At 42.6% G+C, this 16486-nt stretch overlaps 1 protein-coding gene across 1 annotated transcript in view; it reads right to left on the bottom strand.

Annotated features, from left to right (window-relative positions):
- Nucleotides 1-6167, bottom strand: part of Ten-a (tenascin accessory) — a gene marked incomplete in the record, with an annotated part of 418622 nt that extends 412455 nt beyond the window's left edge. The window contains 1 exon segment of the mRNA XM_069310940.1: nucleotides 5879-6167.
- Nucleotides 6168-16486: the final 10319 nt, after the last annotated feature.

The following is a 16486-nucleotide window of genomic DNA, read 5'->3' as shown; positions in this document are numbered from 1 at the left end:
AGCCTAATGTATACAATAACGAGGATCATTATACATATGATCTTATGAAGTGAAGGGTTGCTGCTATGAATGACCGAGTGTGGTAACTTAGTGCTTGCTTACACGTCATGTATAATTAATGTATTGTGGATTATATAGGCTAATGAATGAATGACATATTTTTAAGTTATGATGATTGATGAAGTGGAGATGTCATGGGGGTTTAAGTCTTTTTTCTGCCTCCGTATTTATCATACAAAATATAAATAATATTCGTTTACAAACACCATTAATAAACATTGAACAAATTTTCCTTGGATTAAGTGCCGCTTGTGAAAAATACTTACTGGGCTAAACAAGACAAAATTAAAATTACTGGCTGTGATAAATGATATCCAAAAATATTAAAAATATTAAAAGAATTAAACAATTTAATTATTTAACGTTTAACTGAATTACCGTTATTAAATCAATGCCGTGAGACAAGATCAGTTCCACAAAAGTGGGAACATGCAGTTGTCAAGTAGAACTCTCGAAATCAGGCGTTAATGTACTCAGGCTGCTAATATTTTCACTAGAATATTAAGCTAGGCATCATTGAAAAATATTTCGAGTTTCGATCAAAGAAAGTTAGCCTCTCCCAAAATGCTACAATTTATTAGAACATCCTTTTCTGGAATACTGAACACGGAATACTGAAACACATTTCTGGTCACCATATAGATGTGTGAAGTGCTCAGCGCAGAACAACAAAGATGTTACCAAGAATGAAAAATAATCTCACGAAACCCGTTGAAAAGAACTGAACTGATTTAGATTTAGAATTGATAGAAGAATAACTGGCGATTTAATACAAGTATTTAAGACAATTAAACGGCATGACACTCTTGACTGAGAAAATACTATAAAACTGCAGTAAAAATAACGCACACCTATCACGTTAAAATAAGAGAACCAATTCACTCCAACGATGCAAAATCTTTTTTTTTATAATCGAGTGGAAAATATTTGGAACAACTTATTAAGAGATATAATTCATAGGTCATACCTTGAAGAGTATAAAATAAAAATTAAATTGGAAAAAGTGACCTGCTTCTATTCCAGTCACCATTGCTTGTTCCACTACTGGCCTAAGATTTCTCAAATACAGCAGCATAATTCGGATCTGAAGGTCTGTTCCCATTTGAATTATTTTGTAACACTGTAAACAGATCCACCGGAGCCGTGATGAGGGATCGAACCTATGCGCTCATTGTTCCCAGGCACGCTCTAGTCAACTGCGCCACGACATAGTAAAAAGAATTGCACCCTGGAGTACAACTGCACTCACCAGTGTCCCGAGGCTTCCTCTGAAACCTTGTGGGCTTTGTTCATTGATGTATTACGTTAATGTGATTTCTCTGTGTATTGTAATCCTGTGTTTTGAAATCCGTTTCGTTCTAGTTCCTCATACATTACAAATCCTGGTACAGCCTAGGTTATATTTCTACAAACTGTATATTCCTGATTTGCTTTCCTATACAGAGTGCCTAGACGCAACTTGTATCGTGATAGCAGTCATACTTATCATTCACTTTATCAATAATTGGGAGTAATGTAGTATAATTTATCCACCTCTCGATATATAGTAAGAATCTGTACTTATATCCACATTTATACCAACATATATTTGTGCCATGGAGAATTCGTGCACAAATACTGTTCTGTATATATAGGCATGACACAATAAACAAACATAACTTCAGACATAAACAGCAACAAAAAGACATAATATAGTGAGCAACAAAGATAGAAGGTGGGAATAAATGCAATTTAAACTTCGACTAAAAAATGTTATCTCCGCTAAATTGCTTAAAATAAAAAAAAAACATTCGCTTTTGGTGTTCTGCTGAAAAAATCTAATTTATTTTATGACAACACAAGATTTATTTTAACTCCACAAGCATAAAAATCTAAAAATGCAAATTTGTAATTCCATTTTGGCTTTATTCTCCAGAGCAAAATAAATTATATACTGATATTATATATATATATATATATATATATATATATATATATATATATATATATATATATATATCTTCTTCTTCGAGGCTTATGGGTCCCTACAAACAACCAGAGGTGGTACCCCCCCAATATATATATTATAAATAATATATATATATATATATATATATATATATATATATATATATATATATATATATATATATATATATATATACCCTACAATTCCACCAGAGGTGGTACCCCCTATATACTGTATATCTTTTTTTAGCTAAAATGGGTACCACCTCTGGTGCAGTTGTAGGGACCCATAGCCTCGGAGAAGAAAATAAAGAGTACTCAGAAGACCGTGTTGATCCTCGCTGAACACTTTGATATTTTCTTCTCCTACCACCCCTATTCTTTAAGTGTACATTATTCTCGTTTTGTGTATATTATATAGTGCTGTATATTATATAATATATTTATATATATATGTGTGTGTGTGTGTGTGTCTTTACAATTTGTATTTACTATGTGCCCCTGCAGGATCAAGCTATTAGCTCTTGGACCCCGCCTTTCTAAGTATCGGTTGTTTAATATACCGATTCCTGACCTACTGTTATCTACATCATGTCTACTACATACATTTCCCTCTATATGCACAATGACATCCCATTAACGTGACGTATCAATGAGAAAATCAGTCCTGCGAAGGATTCGAACTCTCACTCTCTCTCACACACATTCCCGAAGATGCAGTCTGTAAGAGCTAACTCCCAGGTACCTATTTACTGCTAGGTGAACAGCGTCATCAAGTGACGGAAACTTTGTAACATTTGTTTCTGCCTGTGTGTGTGATGTACTCACCTAGATGTGCTTGCAGGGTCGAGCATCTACTATTAAGTCCCGCCTTTCGACTATCATTAGTTCAGTGCAGTAACTCATTTCCCGTGTTTCTATATTCATATTTCCGTTTAAAACTGTGAATCGAATTGGCTTCGAGACGTTCCTCATGTACTCTATTACACACCAGCCACGATACCACAAAAGATAGACGGTTCAGCTTTGAATTCTAAAGTCGTAGTTAATATCGAGGTGGACTTGTGTAGTACTTGGTCTACTTGTCCTCGAAGGAGGACCAGTAGATATTAGACCAGTAGATGTGTGTGTGTGTGTGTGTGACCTAATTGTGCTTGCGGGGGTTGAGCTCTGCTCTTTCGGCCCGCCTCTCAACTGTCAATCAACTGTTTCTACTACTACTATTTTTTTCCATACCACAAACACACACACACACATCCAGGAAGCAGCCCGTGACAGCTGACTAACTCCCAGGTACCTATTTACTGTTAGGTAACAGGGGCATAGGGTGAAAGACACTCTGCCCATCGTTTCTCGCCGGCACCCGGGACCACAGGATCACGTGTACAGCAGGCTGTCCGCTCGGCCACCGGCTCCCTTGTGTGTGAGTGTGTGGAATTTTTCATAGCTATGCTAACTTCTCTACTATTTCCTCGTATTACTACTATTTTATACCACAATTTACAGGCATTATTCTGTGAACGGATTCCCTCGTTCAATATTTACATGTATCGGTGCATTAATGAGGGAATGCCGTGCGGGGGCTGCAAGCATATATGCGTGTCACTCGCCGTAACGATTTTTGTATCCGTACTTGTCGATGATGTGAACAATGATTGGTGGCAGCAACGGTGGCTCGCAAACACACCCAAACGCACGCACTGCCACCACGAACATAACGGGGGTTCACAAACACACCCTAACACTCAAGAATATGTACACCAGTTGAGAGGCGGGACCAAATAACCGAAGCTCATCCCCCGCAAGCACAACTTGGTGAGTACACACGCACTGCCACCACTAATAACTGAGACACCCAGTGACAACTGAGGCACCCTCGTAGTGCCACCACTAACCATGTAAGCCAACACACACACGCACACAAGCACTGCCACCATTAACACCCAAGTTACCCACCAATACCTGTGAGGTATGCAAGCAGTGCCACCACTATGACGGCCGACATACACACACGCACTGCCCCGCGTGTGTTTATGTTATGTTCAAAACACATCTGAACATAACAGATATTCAAACACTGCCAACACTACGCAAACACAGTCACCACTAACACGAGTATTGCCAACACAACACCGTGTTACCAATAACACAAGTACTGTGTCTCACGCGAGTGAGCCACAGTACTACACAAACACTTGTCAACACAAACACATGGGAGGTACATATACCCGCCCCCCCCCCCCCCAACACACTCGCACTGTCGCCAACACAACAGATTTTAGGTGTACAAGAAAACAATATTTTGTTAATTTCGTATTGACATAGGCGTTTTTAATATAACTTATCACAAGTGATAATACCATCATTACCACAACATTCAAAAGTACAAATGTCTAAGGGGGTTGAAATCATACAACGTTCACAATACACAATTTCACATCGAGCTGGATATCTTCAGACTCCAGTAAACTCCACGAAATTTAAAATTTATAGCGTTATTCGTTTCTTCGTTGACTAAGCATTTACATCATTCTAGGCCGTACAAGTTTTAGATATAGACTTTGTATTTGGCTTAGGAACAGTACATTAAATCAGATACATTAAGGCAAAGTTACAATTGGCGGTGTATGTCAAACTTGCGTTTTCCAGGACACATCTGGATGGCGTTACTAAAACAAGGATTATAACAGGCTGGGTTTAGAGTACTGTACCTAGATTGTGTACTTTCACGCCACAAACACTGATCACAAGAATACGCTATAATTAAAATAAAAATCATCTCCGTTAGCATTGTGGTCAACAATTACGAAGTTTAAAATGTTCAAACATTGAGATCTAGTACTTTCGCGCCCATATGTGCGTCTAACACCCTTCCATCGCTGCCCATGGGATGAGTGAGTAATGCATATGCCTAATGTACTTCAAAATATAACAAGAACACTTTGGTCTAGTTGCAGAACAGGCTACGTGTCCCTGTAACTATCACTCGCATTACGATCAGTAACATCAGACCCAAAGTAACGCCGCTAGAACACTTTGACCCATACAATATAGTCCGGGATGTGTTGATACCAAGCACATTGAGGCCTCACGTCCACAACACACTTGTGAGTATTTCCCTGGATATGTCCACCTCGACCTAAAGCATAATAATGGAAAACCGAAGTAGACTTACTAACCCATGCGAGATAGATTCCAGTGACACCAAATTGTTTTCACTCATGTGACTTTTTGAACAAGTTTTCATGATATTTCTTTCAATGATGTTAATTGGGAAGTTTGTGCGAGTCAGAACTCTAGCCTATTGCCAAATCGATGTTTACCAACACCATTTGTAAGCCTGAAATGTATTATTGTAATTGCCGAGGTTCAAGTCCGCAATTGAAACAAATAACAGCGTGTTGAGAGAAGACTTGCGTCCTATACTCAAGCTTCACCACTGTGAACCGTCTTGTCGGCAACTTCCATTCCTGGCGCCACCCATCACCAAGTGTCACCTCACCGTGATCGAGAGTTGCAACATTAAATGACGTAGGTGAAATTGTGCTAAACATTACACGGTAAGGTTCACCGGACCTTGCTGTCACCCAGCACACTATACGACCCCCTCACCAGATGACATCCCAGGACGCCCCCACCAAGACCTGAACTGTGAATTAGACCATTTTTTACATTTTCGAGAGGGAAAAATCCACTACGGGCTCGCCATAGCCCGTGCTACTTGGACTGTTCCGAGTAGCCGAGTCTTAAACAACAAGAATGAGAAGGAAATATTTTTTGGGGGGGAAAGGTCCGGGCGAGAACAGGCGACTGTCACACACACAACTGTATAATCTGGGTAGAGGTGCCCGTGTTCACACGGTCATCTTACCTTGAACACGGAGGAAAGTCTGGGCAGTGGCAGCAGAACTCCACAAAGGCTCCGTTTGACCTGTGCTTCGCAAATCCAATTAGCTTTCTGAAATCCAACCGAAGCAGCTACCATACATTTCCTGCGGTCCACATCTTAGGAACGCTAAAAGTAAACCCCACACTGGTAATATAAGCCTTGGTCAGTGTCCGGCAAGGTCTGGATGATCACAAATCACTGTAGTTGTATAAGAGTAAAGCACACAGTGTACGACACGGAGTGAGAGAGCGCACGTCCGCTCGCCAGCACCACCGACACAACACTAGTGATAAATCTACAGCAACTGGCATCACCGATAGCCACTCGCCCGCCCGGGTTGCCGGCGCTCGCCACCGCGCCTCCCTCCAAAATGTTGCACATTATCGACGTTTTTTGGTGCACTATGCGTTCATGGCGTGCGTTTCTCTCTCTCGATTTTGTTTATCCCGCAAGTGTGTAATCGGCGAATAATTAATTTTCTTGTATTCGTGAATTTCTTGGCGTAGTTTGTCGCGTAGGTTACTTGGTATTGGTTGTAGGGGGGAGGAATTTTTCTACGTGTGATTCTTGGGGCCATTTAGTTTCTTCTTCTTTTTGGACGCATTCTCAACACCTTCTGGAGTACATATTAACATCTACAATACATCAAAATTACTACCATGTTTACAGCTTCCAAAATCGTCGAAATAACGTCAAACTGAACACCGATAATTTTTCGTCAAAAACGTACGGTGATTAATGCCTGGAAATAGAGAGATCCAGACATTTATGGTCATTTAACTACAGGATATATAAATGTTAACTTTAAATTGCGACATACATATCGTATTGGAGTGATGAGTGACGTGGTGAGTGCTGGCGTGATGAGTGAGGTGAATACCTCACGAGTCTCCTTGTGATGATTGGAGAAGTGATGATTTTCACATGATTACTGATTTATGTGATGAGCTTCACGTAATATGTGTGATGAGCATTACGTGATGATTGGCGAGGTGATGATTTTCACGTGATGATTGGTGAGGTAGTGGTGTTGTTTGAAAATATATATTTTTCTTTGGCATATATGGAGGGCAAGATAACGATATATGTGGAGATAAGATAACGATATATGCAGGATAAGATAACGATAAATGGAGCGCAAGATAACGATATATGGAGGCCAGGTAACCTGTTCTCTCGATATACCACTGTAAAAAAAAAACGGCAAAAAAAACGTCATTTGCCTAACCAGAAACGTACAAACCCATGCAACCCACCTAACCTTTCGAAGCTGATGGAAAGCGTCAATTATACGGTGGTTAATTTTTTACTAATAAGTCTTATTTTGATAGGATTGGTGGAAGCGGTTAAAAAAATGCGACGTATTGGGTGGGGGGGACGGGAAGGGGGTAGAAATAGCCTAAGCTACTCTATCCCTTTGAGATGCATTTTTTCTTGTCTCAATAAACATACTTGAACTCGGGGGCCGGGCCAGGTGGCCGCGTATGGACACTCACCCAGGGGCTCTAGAGCCCTTGCCAGAGCCCCTGACAACGGCCGGAGGCGGCCATAACGAATCCTTGTGTTGGTAAACAACACAAGGATTCCATTGTGCACTTGCGTATCCTTTTAAGAAACCCCCTGTATCTTTTTTTTTTGTCTAAGGATATTCCTGCGCGGAGCCTAAGCCTATGGCTGGCCCACTACTCGGTTCTCGTGTCTCTTTTAGGCCAAGGATGAGGATTTATGATTCTTGTATCTTTGAACAATCAATAGCGACTTTGCTTATATTTATTTATTAAACAGTTTATGAGCTTCGAAGCACTACGAGGTCGTTTATATATCAATAATAACCTTTGAAATAAACATCAGCTGTGATGTTTCCAAGCTCGTAAGCTGTTAAATATAAACAAAACCGTCATGATTAAGGAAAGATGTACCGGTTTCGTAAGTGGTTGCGTAAATGCTTGATGAATCGTGGCCGTGGCTGGACAGGCTGACCCAACAAGCGTGTCACCTGAAAGCCTAATGACACCGCTGGCATTTGTTGGAGGCAGTTGTCCACCAACATGACGCCCGGTGTTCTACTGTTGCCATGTCGCCCTCTGGTGGTTGCCACGACATCATCGTCAATACAGGTGTTGACAAGTGTGTTGAATTCTCATCTTAGAGTGTTGCGACCTCTCATAGCTCTTGGGCGGTGTTTTGACTGGCAGAGCGTCCACACTGAAAACAGTCGTGATTGAAATTCTGGATGCCTGTAGCACAGGCACTACGCTTCTGTGTGTAAAGGGACATTGCGTTGATGGGCAATGTTTGCGTTTTTTCGATTCGTAATTCCCAGTTCAAACAGCACTCACAAGCCTCTAAGCTTGGACTTAGAGTCTAAGCCTACGTGGCGAGACACCAGGCGGAGGAGATTTTGAACACAAAGCCGATTTTAACAGTTTTATTATAAAACGTAAATACACATTATTGTTGTTAGCACCCTCAGCTGTTAACATTCTCGTTATCGTGAGAATCATCACAAACAGGAAAGCACACAAACTGTCGGTTACCACGCTAGGCAGTGACATCTACACCACTGGATACAACGTGACTACACCACTGGCTACAACGTGACTACACCACTGGATACAACGTGACTACACCACTGGATACAACGTGACTACACCACTGGATACAACGTGACTACACCACTGGACACAACGTGACTACACCACTGGATACAACGTGACTACACCACTGGACACAACTACCTATCCGGCGTAAATTGAGTCTCGTCCTAGGTCTTGAGGTATGGTAGAAAACGGATACACACTCCGACAGTAGCCGACACGAAATACAACAAGAAGAACCCTTTACCTACCTGAGAGCGTCGTTTCCCAAGTTGCCTAAACAACCTGCTTCAAGCTTCACCAAGGGCGCTCTCTCCGCACCGTTGACGCGCCCGGCCAGACGTAACCTTTGGAAAGATTCACGTCTGGTAATCCAAAAAACGCAGTCAACGGTTCGAACCCAAATGAACAGCACAGGTAGTCGCACACCAGTCCATCCTCATCACAGTCCGTCCTCATCAGAGCCTATCCTCATCAACGAAAACTAAATGTTCATTCCAAACTCCCTGTTTATAGATGAAAAACATTTTGCACACGACTCACAAGTGAAGATAAAATGTTTCTCGAACAGTGCTTCGCTGACGAATTCGAATCTGTAACTGCTTCACCCACGTACTAAAATTTAATAACTGACAACAGAACCTAAACACCTAACATAACCTACGGCTAAAAATGCACAATCTACTAATATTTATAATATTAAATTAGATTTGAGGTAATTCCTATTTTGAATAAACAACATATTAAAACTGGCGAAAGCGTCCAGAGGGTGGTTCGCTGGAGAGAATGAACGTAGCCTGAGAACGAGTTGCCCACACTGGCCAAACAATTGTTTTAACCAGTCGACTGTTAACGGGCCATCACATCCTCTCCCTACCTCCAACTGAGGTTTCCTTGAAAACATTGACCTACTAGCTCGCGGTGAGTGTTTGTGTACAAGTAGTACCTTATTGAAGGGACAGCTGTGCTCCTACACAAAAGATAGTAATTCTTTTAACTATGTCGTAGCTCTGTTAATTAAGGCAACGTCTGGGATCCTCTCGGACGTAGGTTCGAACCCTCGTCACGACCCTTGTGGATTTGTTCATTTGACAGTAATTAAAAGTCGAAAGAGCATAGTTGCACCATGGTACACTGAACCGGGTATTTTCGGTCATTTTATATATGTAAGAGTTGAACAAGCAGGCACTAATCGTTCCATCACCTCAAACCCGTGGAAAGAATAGCCTAGTCCACGATCCAGTAATTTTCCTATAGTTCCCGTGACGCAAAACTCGTGAATCTCACACGGTTAATCTTGTAAAGCAATTTTCTTGTTTATAATAAAAAAATAAAGTTATAATGCTTGTCAAGTTACATGTATTTTTTATATATTTTATTGAAATTGTGTTATAAATAATTATATTTGATAATCTTACCAAATATAGTTGTAAATCAAACTAATGTTCCGTAAATATTCTGTCCACGACTTTTGTTCCGAGTGATTAATCACCCGCTCTTGTGTGGTGGTGGTGTGGTAGCGAGAGTGGTGGTGTGGTAGCGAGAGTGGTGGTGTGGTAGCGAGAGTGGTGGTGTGGTAGCCAGAGTAGCAGTGTGGTACGCAGACGGGGGCGGGGCTGGGGTGTGGGGGGGGGGGGTGTTCGAGGGATCAGCGCAGAGCTCCTGAGTCTGCTGCCCTTTGATGTGACTAGCATGATGAAGGTGAGTGTGAGCACCTGTTATGAGTCACTAGTCTTGTGAGCATATTGTCAACCATTAGTGTAAATCACAAGTATTCTGAGCCACTAGTATTGTCAACCATAAGTAGTGTTTTCTGGTCACGATGCCTGGCTGTGTTCTCTGGTCACGATACCGGGTTGTGTTCTCTGGCTACGATACCTGGCCGTGTTCTCTGGCTACGATACCTGACTGTGTTCTCTGGCCACGATATCTGGCTGTATTCTCTGGCTACGATACCTGGCTGTGTTCTCTGGCCACGATACCTGGTTGTGTTCTCTGGCTACGATACCTGGCTGTGTTCTCTTGCTACGATACCTGGTTGCGTTCTCTTGCTACGATACCTGGCTGTGTTTTCTGGCTACGATACCTGGTTGTGTTCTCTGGCTACGATACCTGGTTGTGTTCTCTGGCTACGATACCTGGCTGTGTTCTCTTGCTACGATACCTGGTTGTGTTCTCTTGCTACGATACCTGGTTGTGTTCTCTGGCTACGATACCTGGTTGTGTTCTCTGGCTACGATACCTGGCTGTGTTCTCTTGCTACGATACCTGGTTGTGTTCTCTTGCTACGATACCTGGCTGTGTTCTCTTGCTACGATACCTGGCTGTGTTCTCTGGCTACGATACCTGGCTGTGTTCTCTGGCCACGATACCTGGTTGTGTTCTCTGGCTACGATACCTGGCTGTGTTCTCTTGCTACGATACCTGGTTGTGTTCTCTTGCTACGATACCTGGTTGTGTTCTCTGGCTACGATACCTGGCTGTGTTCTCTGGCTACGATACCCTGGTGTAAACCTCCCATCACTGGACTAATATTCAGCTGAAAAATGGTTTGTGTGCTGGAAACATTAATTAAATAATTTATTAGTGCCTAAATTAGTATATAATATTAGCAGTCATGTGTTATTATCTCAGGTAAGTAGTAATGGGATAGTTAGTTAATTGGATGACGTGTTTATGTGTCTGTCATCACATAAATAGGCTTAGATGGGTTGAGTGCTAGCTCCCGAGCCCTGGAGTGCTCGGAAGCTAGCGTTCACAAGCCGGTTATTAAGCTAAGTGACGCTTAAAAAGTCTGCTTTTTATTACATTTGCTGTTAACATTGTGTCATATTAGGTTTAATCCTTCTTGATAATTCTCACATGTGTGCCCTAACAAGGTCGGGCGTTAGCTCCTGGACCTTGCCTTCCAGCTGTCGGTTGTTTAGAGCAGTGTTAGCATTAATCTGTCAATGTCCTCACTGTTCCACTAATACGGTTATCTCTAACATCAGTCATTCATCTGCGTCTCATGTTTCCTTCCATATTAATCTTTCTATATTTGACCTTATCTGTCCCATCCAGTATCTTGCATGCCGTTAACGTTTCTCTATTCCGTCTCTCTTCCAGTGTGAGGAGTTTACCCTCTCTTCTCGTTCTAGATTTTTGTCTTCCTCTGGACCTTTCCTGCTTAGGCTTTCTGCTTAATGTAGGCAATCCATGGCGGGGCTCCATTTTCCACACTGACTTTCCTTCGGCGTTTACAGTTTAATTAAGGTCACCTTTGCTAGATTCCTGAAAATATTTAGTCTTGCGTAAGTGTCTACCAGTTTTTGCTGAGCAGACAGAACTAAAACTAAAAAAGTTTTAGACAAAACTTTTTCCTGTTTATGTGCCCCGGAGGCTAGGCTACGTGTTCCATCCACTGTTATCAGGATTGATGTTAAATATATTGTTATAACTCAAGCTTTTTAGTTTCTTTAAAGCTTTCTCAACCATTACAGGTGCAACCGTGGGCACACCTGTCACCGGGACAGTACTGAAGGCAAGTGAGAGGATGAGAGCATCATGCACAAGCCACTTGTTCCGTCAAATACAGCATTCAGCTCACCAACTCAGTGACAGCCCGCCAGTCAGTCGTTGTTAAGCACTCGGGTATCTTAGCCAAGAATCTATAGTAATTACGTGTGTGTGAAGCTGGATGTGTCCCGCGCGACAGTTGCCGGTCTCTGCCACCTCTTATTACCTCTCAATTATACATTATATCATTTTGTAATGTTACTTTATCTCCTGGAAGGAAATGCGATTAAATCTGAACACGGAAGCATGTCTCCGGCCTCAGTAGGACGCTGGTTATTTGAGTGAGTGTTGGTACACTTCCTCCCTGATCACAGCGCTCCAGCGTGCTCACTTTGGTCCGACTGGGATACATTTGGATTCATCCATTCATACCATTTAAAACCAACTGGGACCCAACTGAAGCCATCTGAAAACCACTTGAATCCAGATAATTGCATATGAGCCAATTTGCGTTTGTTAAGATTCAATTTGTAGGCCATTTTAACCCAAACACGTCGTGTGGGCGGCAGCAACATGTTATATGGGCGACCAGAACACGTCATGTGGGCGGCAGCAACATGTTATATGGGCGACCAGAACACGTCATGTGGGCGGCAGGAACATGTTATATGGGCGACCAGCACACGTCATGTGGGCGGCAGCAACATGTGCGGGCGGCCAGAAAACGTCGTGATATGCTATTAATAGCACTCAGCACTCAGCTTAATAGCACACACACACACACACACACACACACACACACACACACACACACACACACACACACACACACACACACACACACACACACACACACACATATATATATATATATATATATATATATATATATATATATATGTCGTACCTAGTAGCCAGAACGCACTTCTCAGCCTATTATGCAAGGCCCGATTTGCCTAATAAGCCAAATTTTCCTGAATTATTATATTTTTTCTAATTTTTTTCTTATGAAATGATAAAGTTATCCATTTCATTATGTATGACGTCAATTTTTTTTTATTGGAGTTAAAATTAACGTAGATATATAGCCGAACCTAACCAACCCTACCTAACCTAACCTAACCTATCTCTATAGGTTAGGTTAGGTTAGGTGGCCGAAAAAGTTAGGTTAGGTTAGGTTAGGTAGGTTAGGTAGTCGAAAAACAATTAATTCATGAAAACTTGGCTTATTAGGCAAATCAGGCCTTGCATAGTAGGCTGAGAAGTACGTTCTGGCTACTAGGTACGACATATATATATATATATATATATATATATATATATATATATATATAAGCTGACCTCAACGGGTGGATTAATTTTATTAGCGGAAATTTGCGTGAATATTTTCCTTTAAATTTTTCGTTTTTGTTCTTATTTTTTCCTTTCTCCTCCTGTTAACTCTTTTGCTTATCTTGTTCGTCCTACACGAAGGCTGTGCTCTGAAACAACCAGAGAAAAACAAATTCCTCTGACAGCAACTAGCAAGATACAGCGTGAGATTACTGATACTGTCGCCATGAAGAGCAGACCCTCAAGCCTCGCCTCACTGGCGGTGCCCTAGCAGCGCTGCCGCCTGACTTGTGCTCCCAGGATTATGTCGGGACATGAGGCTCCGGCCAAGTTTTGAATCCACATAGGTTACAGCGCGCCATGTTTGTCTCATACACGAGTCCCAGGACGCACACATCCAAGTCCCTACTTACTGCTGGGTGCACAGCGGTGGAATGGTGTAAAGGAATGCTATAATTCGCTGATGCTTCAGACCAAACAGGAGCATGTTATAGTAAGTCTGTATATGCTATGCCATTAAAACGGTGTTATTTAATTGCATGGAAATTATTTTTGTTAGCTATTGATAAACTCCAGACCCTCCATCAGTGTATGTCATGACTTGGTTATGCACAGTTTCTGGATGAACTGTCGAGACTACCAAATAATGAAGCAGAACTTCCATGATATAATTGTTGATGACTTCAACCAATCTCATACAGAGGGACTTTGAATGAATTGAATATATATATATATATATATATATATATATATATATATATATATATATATATATATATATATATATATATATATATATATATATATATATATTGGAAGTTGTTATAAAGTGTGAGCAGTGAGGTGAGAGGTGCGGCTGAGCTCTCACACTCAAAAACTGACCCATGAAAGTCTCTACACGAGACTGGTGTAATCCTCTCACTAAGACCAGACACCGGCTGGTGTCTACGGCTCTCTCCCTCCCCTCTACTTCACACTACACACCTCACCATGCATCCCTTCTCTCACCACTCAGTCAGATGTGTCTAGTAGTAGAGAGAGGGAGGGGGGGAGAGCAATGGTCGGGGTTTGAAGTGGCAGCGTGTGGGAGGTGTTTCCTCCCTCACAGAGGTGTCGTGGTGGAGGAAGAGGGCAAGAGTGGGTGGTTGTGTTGGCAGGGTGTGCACCCATCATGGTGGAAGGGGAGCAGGGGTTATGGAGACATGGTGTGTAGGTGAAGGATATAACATATACACCCCGAGGAGACGGAGGATGAACACCTGGAGTGGTGATAAGGGAGGGGTCGTGGTCCTCTACCCACCACAACACTCTAAGCTCAAGTAAGCCCTCAAAGGTATTCCGTCCCTCCCTCCCCTTCTGCTGGAGGGGAAGCTGGTGATGGAAGGGAAGTTTCAGCTTGTCTACGTCATCCTTTAGTATTTTATAATCTTCATTCATCTGGACTCGTCTCATTACCTTGGCCGGGCCGTAAGTATCAACACAAGCGGCTCCCCGCCCGTCGCGAGGCTACGGACACTAGTGAGGAACAGTATGGGGCCAGCGACCTCCTCTCACGGTCTGCCTATTACCCTCAGCCAGTCACACTCCGCGCAACGTTAGGGAAGAGGCGGGTGGGGGAGAGAAGGAGGCTGAAATTAAGATAAATAAGGAATAAATGGAAAAGGAAGGATCAAGTATAAAAGAAGGATAGTGAAACACGAGAGGGAGGAGAGTGAGAGGAGTGAGCTAGATGCTTATTATGGTGCGGTGGGAGAAAAGGGGAGAAGAGGAAGGCGGAGCGGGGAGAGAAGAGAGGATGAGAGGGGAGAGAAGGGAGACAGGGCAAGAGAGCAGGAAAGGGAGGCACAGGCGAGGAAGGGTGCAACATATGTGGCGGGAAGGCCAGGTGGGAACACATAACATTATATATGCATGAACGAGAAAAGCTGATAACCTCAGGCCGCCCTTACTGTGTTGTGCATATCAAGACTCCCATAGAGACACACACACACATAATACATATTTATACATATAAATATATAAACATTTTGCACGCATGAAACACGAAAGAAGCGCCTCACAGATATACACCCGGAGCAAGGAAGCCTCTCGCCCCGCTCATATCATAACAGCCAGCAGTGATGCCTGAGGCTCTACTGTGAGCCAGCACACTATTATGCTATATAGTCAACACCTGTTACTATTAAAAACAAACACACATTGTCCTTATTGCAGGTGTTGCAAGTAAATAATCCGGGTTGATGTGCCTGAGCGGCGTGATCGCGGCGGCGAACCTTCACCAAAGACAACATGGGGAGAGGCGGGGACAATAGATTCCATTAACCCGGATACAGAAGCTTGCAGGAGCCCGGATGGGAGTCTGAGCTCCTTGAGAGATGAAGGCCTGATATGTCAGCATCTTGTCAGCTCCATTGTTCACCTCCAACCATTATTGACACTTCCTTCAAAACATTGGTGTCAGGATCTGCTGCCTTCGTGCGGGTTTAGTCCTCTGTTGGACACAATTCTCGCTGTGTTATTTGTGTCCAGCTGTCATATTAACTGAAACATTGTCATATTAATCTTTTAATCGACCATTTTGGCAATAACCTGATGGATGACGTCACACTGCAGGCGAAGTCAACACACACCTGCAGGTGTGGTCCAGGTGGAGAGGACACACCTGTAGGTGTGGTCTTGGTGGAGAGGACACACCTGGCTGACAGCGGGGGTGACTGAACCACAAGTAATAGACACCCCTACACTGTCAGCTCAGTGAGGTGAAGGGGTGTAGAGGTGTAGGGATGTAAGGGTGTAGAAGTGTAGACATGTATGAGTGTAGAGATGTATGAGTGTAGAGGTGTACGGGTATAGAGGTGTAGGGGATGTAGAGGGATAGGGATGTAGGGGGTTGAAGAAGTGTAGAGATGTAGGGGTGTAAAGGTGTACGGGTGTTTGGATGTAGGGTTAGAGGCGGAGGGGGTGAACAGGTGTATAAGCGTACAGGTGTAGGGCTCAGGAAACACATCTGCACGATTTAGATTCAGGATTGAACCATAAATTATTTGCAAATTCACAAATTATTTGCAAATTTGAGGACGATGTAAACATTGTGCTGAAAATAAATCCAGAAGCCTCAAAATCATTTCAAGTAGCCTAATAGGCATTTAAAGTGGACGGAAGC

This window comes from Procambarus clarkii, chromosome 68 (assembly GCF_040958095.1).
Source record: "Procambarus clarkii isolate CNS0578487 chromosome 68, FALCON_Pclarkii_2.0, whole genome shotgun sequence".
NCBI classification, from domain to species: domain Eukaryota; kingdom Metazoa; phylum Arthropoda; class Malacostraca; order Decapoda; family Cambaridae; genus Procambarus; species Procambarus clarkii.
The sequence above is the reverse complement of the archived record's forward strand: the minus strand, read 5'-3'. Positions and strand labels throughout refer to the sequence as shown.